The sequence below is a fragment of the Zingiber officinale genome, chromosome 5A (genome assembly GCF_018446385.1).
Source record: "Zingiber officinale cultivar Zhangliang chromosome 5A, Zo_v1.1, whole genome shotgun sequence".
Taxonomy (NCBI): Eukaryota; Viridiplantae; Streptophyta; class Magnoliopsida; order Zingiberales; family Zingiberaceae; genus Zingiber; species Zingiber officinale.
The window spans coordinates 42,546,228-42,557,693 of record NC_055994.1 but is presented as its reverse complement, the minus strand read 5'-3'; positions in this window follow the sequence as shown (position 1 = coordinate 42,557,693).

Genomic DNA, 11,466 nt, shown 5'->3' with positions numbered 1-11,466 from the left:
GAGGTCAGATCATATTTACAAAATACTTTATGCTAAACTGCAATAGCAAATCATGATCAACTTTATGATTTCAAAAGGAATCTTTATCATATTTACAAACATCAAATGTTAAACAGCAGTAGTAAATGATAATATCATAGTTAGAGTGTCAAACAAACATATAAATTCTTATTAATGTTTTGAACTTTAAGTACGTACAATAATCAAAACAAATACTTGTCTTTATTAATCAACATAGAGCAATAAAGATAAATATAGACTCCTAGTAGATGAGTTCTTCTTCCATAAGAAAAACTCTCATATCCACAACATGCGCATGAAACACCTTAGGCACCAAGCTTTTAGTGAGTGGATTAGCCAACATGGAATCTATTATGATGTGCTCTACCATAATCTGACAACTACAAACTCTTTCTTTAACCGCTAGAAACTTGATGTCGATGTATTTAGACTTCGACGAACTGCGATTATTCTTGGCATAAAGTTCTGCGGCTTTATTATCACAGTAGATCCTCAATGGCCTGTCAATACCATCAGCAATCAATAATGCTGTGATGAAGTTCCGCACCTAAATCTCGTGATTGGATGCTTCGTAGCATGCTACTAATTTTGCCTCCATAGTAGAAGTGGCTACTAGCGTTTGCTTGACGTTCTTCCAAGATATAGCTCCTCCAACAAGCATGAAGATATAGCCCGAAGTGGACCTCCTACTATCCAAGCATCCAGCAAAATCAGAGTCTAAATATTCAATCACCTCCAAGTGATCTGATCTCTGATACGTGAGCATATGTCCTTTAGTTCTTCGCAAATACCGCATCACTCTCTATACCGTTTTCCAATGTGACGGTCCTGGGTTATTAATATATCTACCTAGCATCCCCACTATAAATGCTATATCTAGTCGAGTACAAACTTATACATACATGAGACTTCTCATTGCTGACACATATGGGAATTACTCCATCTCCTTTATTTCAAGTTCAAGCCATGGACACTGCCGCAAGTTGAACTTGTCACCTCTTGACAAAGGTGTGTTACCGGGTGTACAGTTCTACATACCATATCTTATAAGCACCTTTTCAATATAGACATATTGTGAAAGTTCAAGAATGTCTCTTGAACGATCACGATAGATCTATATGCCTAAAATAAAGGATGTTTCACCAAGATCTTTCATTTCAAAATTACCAGATAGAAATGACTTAGTTTGAAGCAGCAGATTCTTATTATTGCTCGCAATAAATATATCATCTGCATACAAAACAAGTATAACAAACTTGCTCCCATTGAACTTGACATATATGCACTAATCAACGGGGTTCTCTTTAAATCCAACTGAGATAACCACTTGATCAAATTTTCGGTACCACTGATGGGATACCTGTTTAAACCATAAATGAACTTCTTTAATATACATACTACGTGCTTTGAGTTCTTAGACTCAAAGTTCTTTGGTTGCACCATATATATAGACTCCTCTATATCTCCATTGAGGAATGCAGTCTTTACGTCTATTTGATGTAGCTCTAAATCATAATGAGCTACAAGTGTCATGATTACCCTAAGGGAGTCTTTTATCGACACAGGGGAGAAAGTCTCATTATAATCAATGTCTTCTTTCTGAGTGAATCCTTTGGCAACAAGACGAGCCTTATACTTTTCGACATTGCTCCTTGAATCCCGCTTGATTTTAAATATTCATTTACAGCCAACGGGCTTCTTTCCTTCAAGCAATTCGATAAGTTCTCAAACATCATTGTCCATCATATACTTCAACTCTTCTTGCATGGCGTTAATCCACCTTTCAAGGTTAGAGCATTGTTTGACTTCTTGGAAAGATGTAGGATCACTCTCCAACTCTATGTCAAAATCATGCTCTTGGAGATAAACATAATCATGAGAATTCGTGGTTTTCCGCTCCCTTTTGGATCACCTTAAAGGCACTTGTGTTTGAGGTGGTTGAGGTACTTGCTCATCAATATGAGGCAATACTTTAATTTCAGTTGCAGGTTCCTCCAATTACCATCTAAGACAAATGAAGAGGAGGTCAACCTAGTGAGCATCTCCACTGAAGATAAATCAAAGAACCACATCATTTGCTTTGAATGCAATGAGAAGGGACATTACAAGAGTAGGTGTTCATTAGGTAAAAAGAAGGTAACTCCTAAACTCAATCAAGTTATTTTAAACACTAACATGGGTTGTAGGAATGAAGAATATCAACAGAGAAAAATGCACATTAGATGATATTGGTTAGTCCTAGGAAGATTGTACTGGTTCCACTGTACAAAAATTTTGTACAAATGTCAAACTTTTCCTAAATAACCTATTGTGTTCTTTAGAAGTTAATTTAGGAATCGCAAACGGAACTTAATATTATTGATTCCAAATTTAACTTATCTATTTTAATGGTTTAGACTTGGATCGCAAGCGGAACTTAACACTATTGATCCAAATCCACCTATGTTATAAATTCAATTAAATATTAATTTCCAAAATTAACTTCCAGGTTAAACATGGCGAGGCACTAGGCCTTCTTAGATATGGTAGCAGCCACCACTTCCTAGGCAAATCCTTTTAAGAAAAGCTAATATTTAATTTCCTTATATAACTCTAGGTTTAACCAAAAGGAACAATCGAATCACAAATTCAAAAAATAAAAAAAAAACACAAGCTCGAATAACAAATTCGAAAAACTAGAATCTAATGTCTCTTGTATTTGGAATTCATACAAAGAAAAATAACTAGCATGATACGGAAGAAAATTACTAGTTATACTTTCTCTTTGTATGCTAATGACCTCAAGATCTTCTGCCATATTCCTCGCCTCGCCTTAGACGTCGTGTGGGCGACGAACCTCCAAGATGAACACCACCCAAAGAGCTTCTCCTTCTTCTCTATGTTTCGGCCACCACCACCACCAAGGAGCAAAAGAGAGCAAAGGGAAAAGAGAGGGAGAGAGGGTCGACCACAAGAGAATCACCAACAAGAGAATAAGAATTATTATCTCATGAGGCCTCCCCTCCCCTTCTTTTATATTACTTGCCCAAGGCAAATAAAGAAAGACTTTTTACAAAAATTAAAATCTTCCTCTTGTTTTTCTTTTTTTCCTTTTCTTTCCTCTTGATTGAATCAATCATCAATCATGGATTGATTGGCTTGGTTGGTCGGCCCTTGCTTAGGCACCAAGCAAGGGTGGCCGGTCACATCATCAAGAAGGAAAAATAATTTTTATAAAATTTTATAAAAGAAGAAATCCTCTTATAAAATTTTGCAAGCTCTCTTTCTTAAAGTGGATGTTAAAAAAAAGAAATGTTTTAAAATTTAAAACCATGTTTTAAAATTTAAAACATCTCTTCTAAAAATTTCCTTTTTTAACATGGTTACAAAAATAGAAAATTTTAATTTTAAAACTTCTTTACCTTTTTTTTAAAACCATGAGGATGGTTAAAAAAGGAAAGTTTTAAAACTTTTAAAACTCTCTATTAAACCATGTGGCCTAATTCAAATAAGGAAAGTTTTCATTTTAAAATTTCTCTTTTAAAACTTATAGTTTTCTACAAAGAGAAGATTTTAAAAATTCAAAACACCCCTTCACTTTTGAATTAATATGGTCGGCCCCTTCTTGCTTGGGCATCAAGAAAGGGGTCGGCCCCTTAAGAGAAGATGGTGGCCGATCCTTGGCTTGGTCACCAAGCCTTAGGCCGACCCTCTCTTTGACACCAAGAAGGGCTTTTATTTGGATGAAGTTGAGACTTTAATGAGGCTACGACAGGGACCTAGAGGAGAAATTGGTTTTGACCTTCTGATGAGCTTGAGTATCCCGTGTTCGTCCCGAACATACAACTCAAGTTCATCAATAATAGCTCATTCCACTAGAGAGTTATTATTGCATTACCGCACCAATCCCAAATTACATTATGGGCTCTTTCTTATCATGAGTATGTTAGTCTCCCTGTGTTTAAGATAACGAATGCCCATTAATTTAATTGAGTTACTGACAACTCACTATAATTAATGTCTTAGTCCAAGAGTAGTACCACTCAACCTTATTGTCATGTCGGGCTAAGTCCACCTGTAGGGTTTAACATGACAATCCTTATGAGCTCCTCTTGGGGACATTCTCAACCTAGATTACTAGGACACAGTTTCCTTCTATAATCAACAACACACACTATAAGTAATATCATTTTCTAACTTATCGGGCCTATTGATTTATCAAGCTAAATCTCACCCTTTGATAAGTTAAAGAAATAAATACTAAATATATATGCTTGTTATTATATTAGGATTAAGAGCACACACTTTTATAATAACTAAGGTCTAGTTTTTTTATTAAGTCAGTATAAAAAGAACTTACCTAAAATGGTCCTACTCAATACACTTAGAGTATACTAGTGTAATTTATTAGTCAAGTTAAACTAATATCCAATTACACTACGACTATTTCAATGGTTTGTTCCTTTCCATCTTAGTCGTGGGCAACTATTTATAATTTATAAAGAACTGATAACATGATCTTCTGTGTGTGACACCACTCACCATGTTATCTACATTATAAATTAATTGAACAACTACACTTAACAAATAAAATGTAGACATTTAACCAATGTAATTCTTTTATTTCATAAATAAATGTTTACAAAAGCTAGGCTTTTAGTATAACTCTAACAGATACTTCACGTGTAGTGAAATGTGACACTACCACACAAGATGCCTAAGGAAGGGAGAGCTCAAGAAGTTAGAGCATCTAAAGAAATGGGAGAAGAAGAAGAGCTCAAGTCAAGAGGGAGCTTCAAGGGTAAAGGAGGTATATCCTAATTTGAATTATAATTCAAATTTTCATTTTTCCATGCATGCTAGGAGAAATAATGATAATCATTATGTAGCACTGAAAAAATTTGGTTTTAGATATCATGATAGGAATAGGGTAAATGTAGATCATAACCCTAGGAGACCAATTCATGATAACCCTAGACATGTTAAATTCCAATTACCTAAGGGGAAGAAGGTAATGGAGAACTAAGGCATTATTCCCAAGAAGGGGAGACACATGCCTAGGAATGGTAGGTCTAGGAATATCCAAGGTGCATGTTGACTCTAGGTTTGTGAACCTAGAAAGGGAAAATCAAGCTTTGAAGGCCAAACTTAAAAATTTAGAGAAATTCCTTAAGAGATTCAATGTTGGATCTAAGGAATTAGGTATGGTGTTGGGTATCCAAAGATCCAATAATGATAGATCTGTTTGGGATATCGATCTAGTTCCTCCAAGACCAAGGAGAGATCATATGCTAGGGTGATAAATGATCATAGCAAGGGAGAGTCATCCAAAGCCAATAAGAAGAAATATGCTAGGGTTGCATATGACTATGGTAAGGATGATGTGTCCAAGATTAAGAAGATAAGGAAATCTTCTAAGGAGCATCATTGTGGTTTAGCCACAATAGATGAGTCACTTAGGAAGGTGGCTAAGGTTAAGAGCTCTAGGGGGGAGCTTAAATAGTCAATTTGGGGCCCATGGTCAATGAATCTCAGGTGGGTATTACTTGGGAGTCTAAAAGAGCCATGGAATGTTCCAAAGTGGTTTTGGAGACAGACTTGAGTCTCAAACCTAGGGAATTGGCACACATGGTATATGTTTCATGCTTGAAAATATGACATTAGGGTCATATTGCATGATAATTGATTTTGGATGTATAGATGCCACATAAACCAATGCTAGGGATGCATTGTGATTTAGTATGTGCAAATATATCAAAAGGAAGTCAAAACTAGGACCTTAGGTCAAGGTTCAATTGAACTATTTAGCCAGTTTTGAATTTTATGTCAATATTGAAATCTAATATATATATATATTTAAATGTATTTTTTTTCCAAGTAGACATAGGTAAAACAGACCTCTCCATAAAATTTAGAGATTTTTGGATGTCTGTGGAATTATTGGTGTATTTCTGAAATCGGGTTCAGAATGTTGAACTGGACTGGGAAAGGGTACAGTCAACTGGTGCAGTTACCAGTCGACTAGTAATAATATTTTTTGACCACATAATGCCTCTGTGAGTTTGTGTCGATGAGGGTAGTTGACTAATGTTGGAGGCAGTCAACTGATACCAGTCTGAAACTATTTTTCAGCATTGATCTTGACCAAGTCAACTCGTATAGGTGTATGAAATCTATGAGGGATAAATACATAAGTTTTAGGTTAGTTTGATGATCAAGTTTTTGATAATTGGGATATTGTTGGAAGTTTTTTAATATTAGGCAAAGGAGGAGAAGTAAGGTTTAGTTGGGAAAATCTCAAGTACCTTTGTGTATGGGGAGCCGTGTGATAGGTTCTTAAATATCCCTATGATAAAATTCCTAGCTCAATGGGGAGCTTAGGTGTAGGGGGAGTCTTGTGATAGGTTCTAATGCATGGTGCATATTGTTTCAGCGGTGTAAGTCCAAGTCTGTAGCCTTGGTAACATAAGTCCATTCGGCAGTGTAAGTCCAAGTTGTGTAGCCTTGGCAACGTAAGTCCATTCGGCGGTGTAAGTCCAAGTGTGTAGCCTTAGCAATGTAAGTCCATTCGGTAGTGTAAGTCCAAGTTGTGTAGCCTTAGTAACGTAAGTCCATTTGACAGTATAAGTCTAAGTTGTGTAGCCTTGGCAACGTAAGTCCATGTGGGTAGTCTTGGCAACATAAGTCCATTTGTTTTTAGTATGTTTATTTGCTATTATGTTTTCCATAACTTAAACGTATTGCCAAACATCAAAAAGGGGGGAGATTATTGGAGCAATCCCAATGGTCCGTGCAACCATGTGTTTTGGCGTTTGGGCAAAGGGTTTAAGTTAGACACCCTGTTGGTTGCTACTCGGAACACCGTTCTGTTTCCCCTGTGCAAAAATTTGTATAAGCACAAAACTTAACCTAACTACCCATGTGCTCTACTGAAGTTAGACTTAGATTGCAAACGATGCTTAACATTATTAATCCAAGTTGCTCTTCAGAAGTTAAACTTGGATTGGAAACGATACTTAACATTTTTACTCCAAGTTTAACCGATGTGATCTTCCTAAGTTAAACCATATTACAAAAGTTGATTAAATATCTATTTCAAAGATTGACTTCCAGGTTAAACATGGTGAGACACTAGGCTTTCTTAATTATGGGATCATCCACCACTTCCTACCAAAGCCTTTTAAAGAAATTGGATATTTAACTTCTTATAGTAACTCTAGGTTTAATTATAGAGACCACAATAGAAACACAAGATCGAAACGCAAAATCGAAATACAAAATCAATAGCACAAAATTGAAACATAAAATCGCTAGCCTCTTGTGTTGGTGTTTCAGAATCCATGAAAAAAAACTAACTAATTAATTCGAAGCAGAAACCATTAATTAGTTATACCTTTCTTTGTAGCTAAAAACCTCTTGATCTTCTGTTGTATTCCTCTCCTCCTCTTGGACATTGTGTGGGTAACGATCTACCAAGATGGAATCCACCTGAACCACTTCTTCTCCTCCAAGACTCTCGAGCGACCAATGGATGCTAAAATAGGAAAATACCTTCTCTTCTCCTTCTCCTCCAAGTAGCCAGCCACCAAGGAGATGGAACTTCTTTGATGTGCCGCCGACCTTGAGAGAAAGAAAACAAAAAGAAAGAACAGAAGCAAGGTCCGACCACCAAGGATTGAAGAAGAGGGGTTCAGCCACAATAGTAGAGGAGGCAAGGCTTAGGTTGTATCTCTCCTCATGAGTCACCCTCTCTCTCTCTTTTATAATCCTTAGTCATGACCAAAAAGGAAAGTTTTAAACATAATTAAAACTTCCTTATTTGTGGCCTCCCATTAAAAAGGAAATTTTAACAACAATTAAAATCTCTTTTTTAAATTTTCTATTGTATATGTCAATAAAGGAAAGTTTTAAAATTAATCTTTCTCTTTTAAAACATGTAGACAACTACAAAAAAAATGAAAGATTAATTAAAACTTCTCTTTTCAAATCATGATTACAAAAAAGGAAAGTTTTATCAAAAATTAAAATATCTCTTTTAAACATTATAGATAACTACAAATAAGAAAAGATTTTAACAAAATTAAAATATCTCTTTAATCTTTTGTAGATATCTATAAAAGGAAAGATTTTAAAAATTTAAAACTCTCTTCTAAGACTATGTGGATGGCTATAAAAGAAAAATTAAAATCTTTCTTTTAACCATTGTAGATAACTAAAAAAAGAAAAGATTTTAATAAAATAAAATCTCTTTTTTAACCATTGTAGATAACTACAAATAAGGAAAGATTTTAACAAAATTTTATTTTAAAAACAAAACTTCCTTTTCCTTTTATAGTGGTCGGCCCCTAGCTTGGGCACCAAGCTTGGCCGACCACCTCTTGGCTTCCAAGCCCATGCTTGGCCGGCCCCCTTGCACCAAGCAAGGATGTGGCCGACCCGTTACTTGGGTAAGAAGTGGACTTTATGTATACAAGGATTTATAGATGCTATAACAGGGACTGAGAGGAGAAATTAGTTTTGGTCTCCCGATGAGCTTGAGCTTCCTATGTTCGTCCCGAACACCCAACTCAAGTTTATCAATAATAACTCATACCATTAAAGAGTTATTATTAAACTACCACACCAATCCCAAATTACATTATGCGCTCCTTCTTATTATAAGTGCATTAATCTCCCTTTGTTTAATATATCGAATGCCTACTAATTAAATGAGTTACTGACAGCTCAATTAATATCTAGATCCAAGAGTAGTACCACTCAACTTCATTGTCATGCCGGACTAAGTCCACCTGCAGGGTTTACATGACAATCCTTATGAGCTCTTTAAGGGGGCCTCATCAACCTAGATTACTAGGACACAGTTTCCTTCTATAATCAACAACACACCATATAAATAATATTATTTCCCAACTTATCAGGCCTATTGATTTAATGAACTAAATCTCACCCATTGATAAATCAAAGAAATAAATACTAAGTATACGTGCTTATTATTATATCGGGATTAAGAGTACGCACATCTATAATAACAGAGGTTTTGTTCTTTTATGTAGTCAGTATAAAAAAAACAACCTCAAATGGTCCTTCTCAATACACATATAGTGTACTAGTGTAATTTTATAGTTAAGACAAACTAATACCAAATTACACTACAACCACTCCAATGGTTTGTCCCATTCCATCTTGGTTGTGAGCTACTATTTATAATTGATAAGGAACTGATAACATGATTTTCTGTGTGGCACCACACACCATGTTATCTACAATATAAATTAAATAGACAAATGCACTTATCATAAATGCAGACTTTGACCAATGTGATTCTTATGTTTATACAAAAGCTAGGCTTTTAGTATACATTTCAACAATCTTCCACTTATACTAAAAGACTATGCTGCCATATATGCTGCCATACATCTAATTCTCATCCTCTCAACATGCCGATCAAAAGCTCTCACCGGAAGGGCCTTAGTGCAAGGATCTGTCAGGTTATTTTCTGATGCAATCTTGGCGACAACAACCTCTCCTCGTATTAGGTGGTACTTATGCTCTATGTGTTTACTTGCCTTATGGACTCATGGTTCCTTCGAGTTTGCTACTGCATCACTATTATCTCAATAAATTATAATAATTTTGGGCAAACTAGGAATCACATCTAAGTCCATTATAAAGTTTCTGAGCTATACAACTTCTATGGCTAACTCAAAGGCTGCCATATACTTAGTTTCCATGGCGGAGTCTGAAATGCATTTCTGCTTAACACTCCTCCATTATTATGGCTCCACCTCCTAAAGTAAACACAAAACCCCGAGGTCGACTTACTATTGTCCCTATCAGTCCGAATCCATGTAACCTACAGGGAGCAAATTATCTACCTTGTAAACTATCATATAATCTTTAGTCCTTATATGCTTTTACGGTAGTCCAATGTCCCGGTCCTGGGTTACTTTGATATTTGCTAACCATGCCCACGACAAAACAGATATCTGGTCTTGTACATAGCATCACATACATTAGGCTTCCTACAGCCGAGGTATATGAACTGCCTTCATATCCTCTATCTCTTTTGATGTCTGAGGATACATCTCTTTAGACAAAGGTACTCCATACCGAAAAGGTAAGAAACCTTTCTTGGAGTTTTGCACGCTAAAATGAGCAAGGATAATATTGATGTATGAATCTTGGGAAAAGGACAATATCCTTTTCTTGCAATCCCTTATTACTTTGATCATAAGAATATGTCCACATTCTCGCAAGTCCTTCATATAAAAACACTTGGACAACCATACCCTTACGTCTGACAATCACTTTGACATTGTTGCCAATGAGCAAAATGTCATCTACGTATAGTACAAGAAATACCACTATGTTTCCGTTACTCTTCTTGTATACACAAGACTCATCCGGTCACTGAATAAATCCATAAGACTGGATCATTTCATTAAATCGGATATTCCAAGATCTCTTGCTTCATCATATGTCCAAGGATCAGGTTTATGTTCACCAGGGATCAAGTCCAAAGACTCTCCCAAAAACAACCCTCCCACTACGATGAGGCATTACTTGTAATTGTGCATCATTTGTGACACGTGTTGCAGTTTCTTATGGTATCTCATCTTGTACTGTTGGTACTAAAGTAGATGCGTCTTCTCTAATTTCATCAAGAACAATTTTACTCATGGGCTTGTGGTTGATTACATAGCGCTCTTCTAAAAATTAGGCATTAGTGCTAACAATGACCTTCTGATTTTTTAGGACTATAAAATAATCCTTCTTTCATTCCTTTAGGATAACCCACAACAGGCGAACTTCTATACGTGATTCCAACTTTTCAGTGTCTCCCTTCAGCATATGTGCTGGACTACCCCAGATCCGAATATGTTTCAGACTAGGCTTATGCTCATTCCATAATTCTGTGGGAGTAAAGGGTACCGACTTAGAAGGTACCAAGTTCAGAATCTACACTGCCGTTTCTAGAGCATATCCCTAAAATAAATTTTGTTGTATCGTGGGAGTTATTAGATTTAGAGTATACAAATTATCATCCAACGTACCAGAACATATAATTACTTTATTTTCTTTACCAAAAGAAATAGAGTATTCATCCATAATTTTAGAAACTGAAATCAAATTCTTTCTAAAACTTGGTACATAAAGATAATTTCTCAAAATTAATATTTTATTCCTATCTAAAGATAGATAAACATCTCCCACTGCAATAATCTCCACTTTCGTAGCATTTCCCATGTAGACGGTAATCTCCTCTTCATGTAATCGTCGAGTTTCCTGGATCCCCTGCAATGAATTGCAGACATGATCAGTGGCTCCCGTATCTACACACCAGGTATCGGTAGATAGCACCACTAAACATGTTTTAACTACTAGAGAATAAGATATATCTTTATTGTTCTCTTTTCTAAGAGGACAATCCACCTTCCAATGTCCAGACTGCTTGCATGTGAAGCA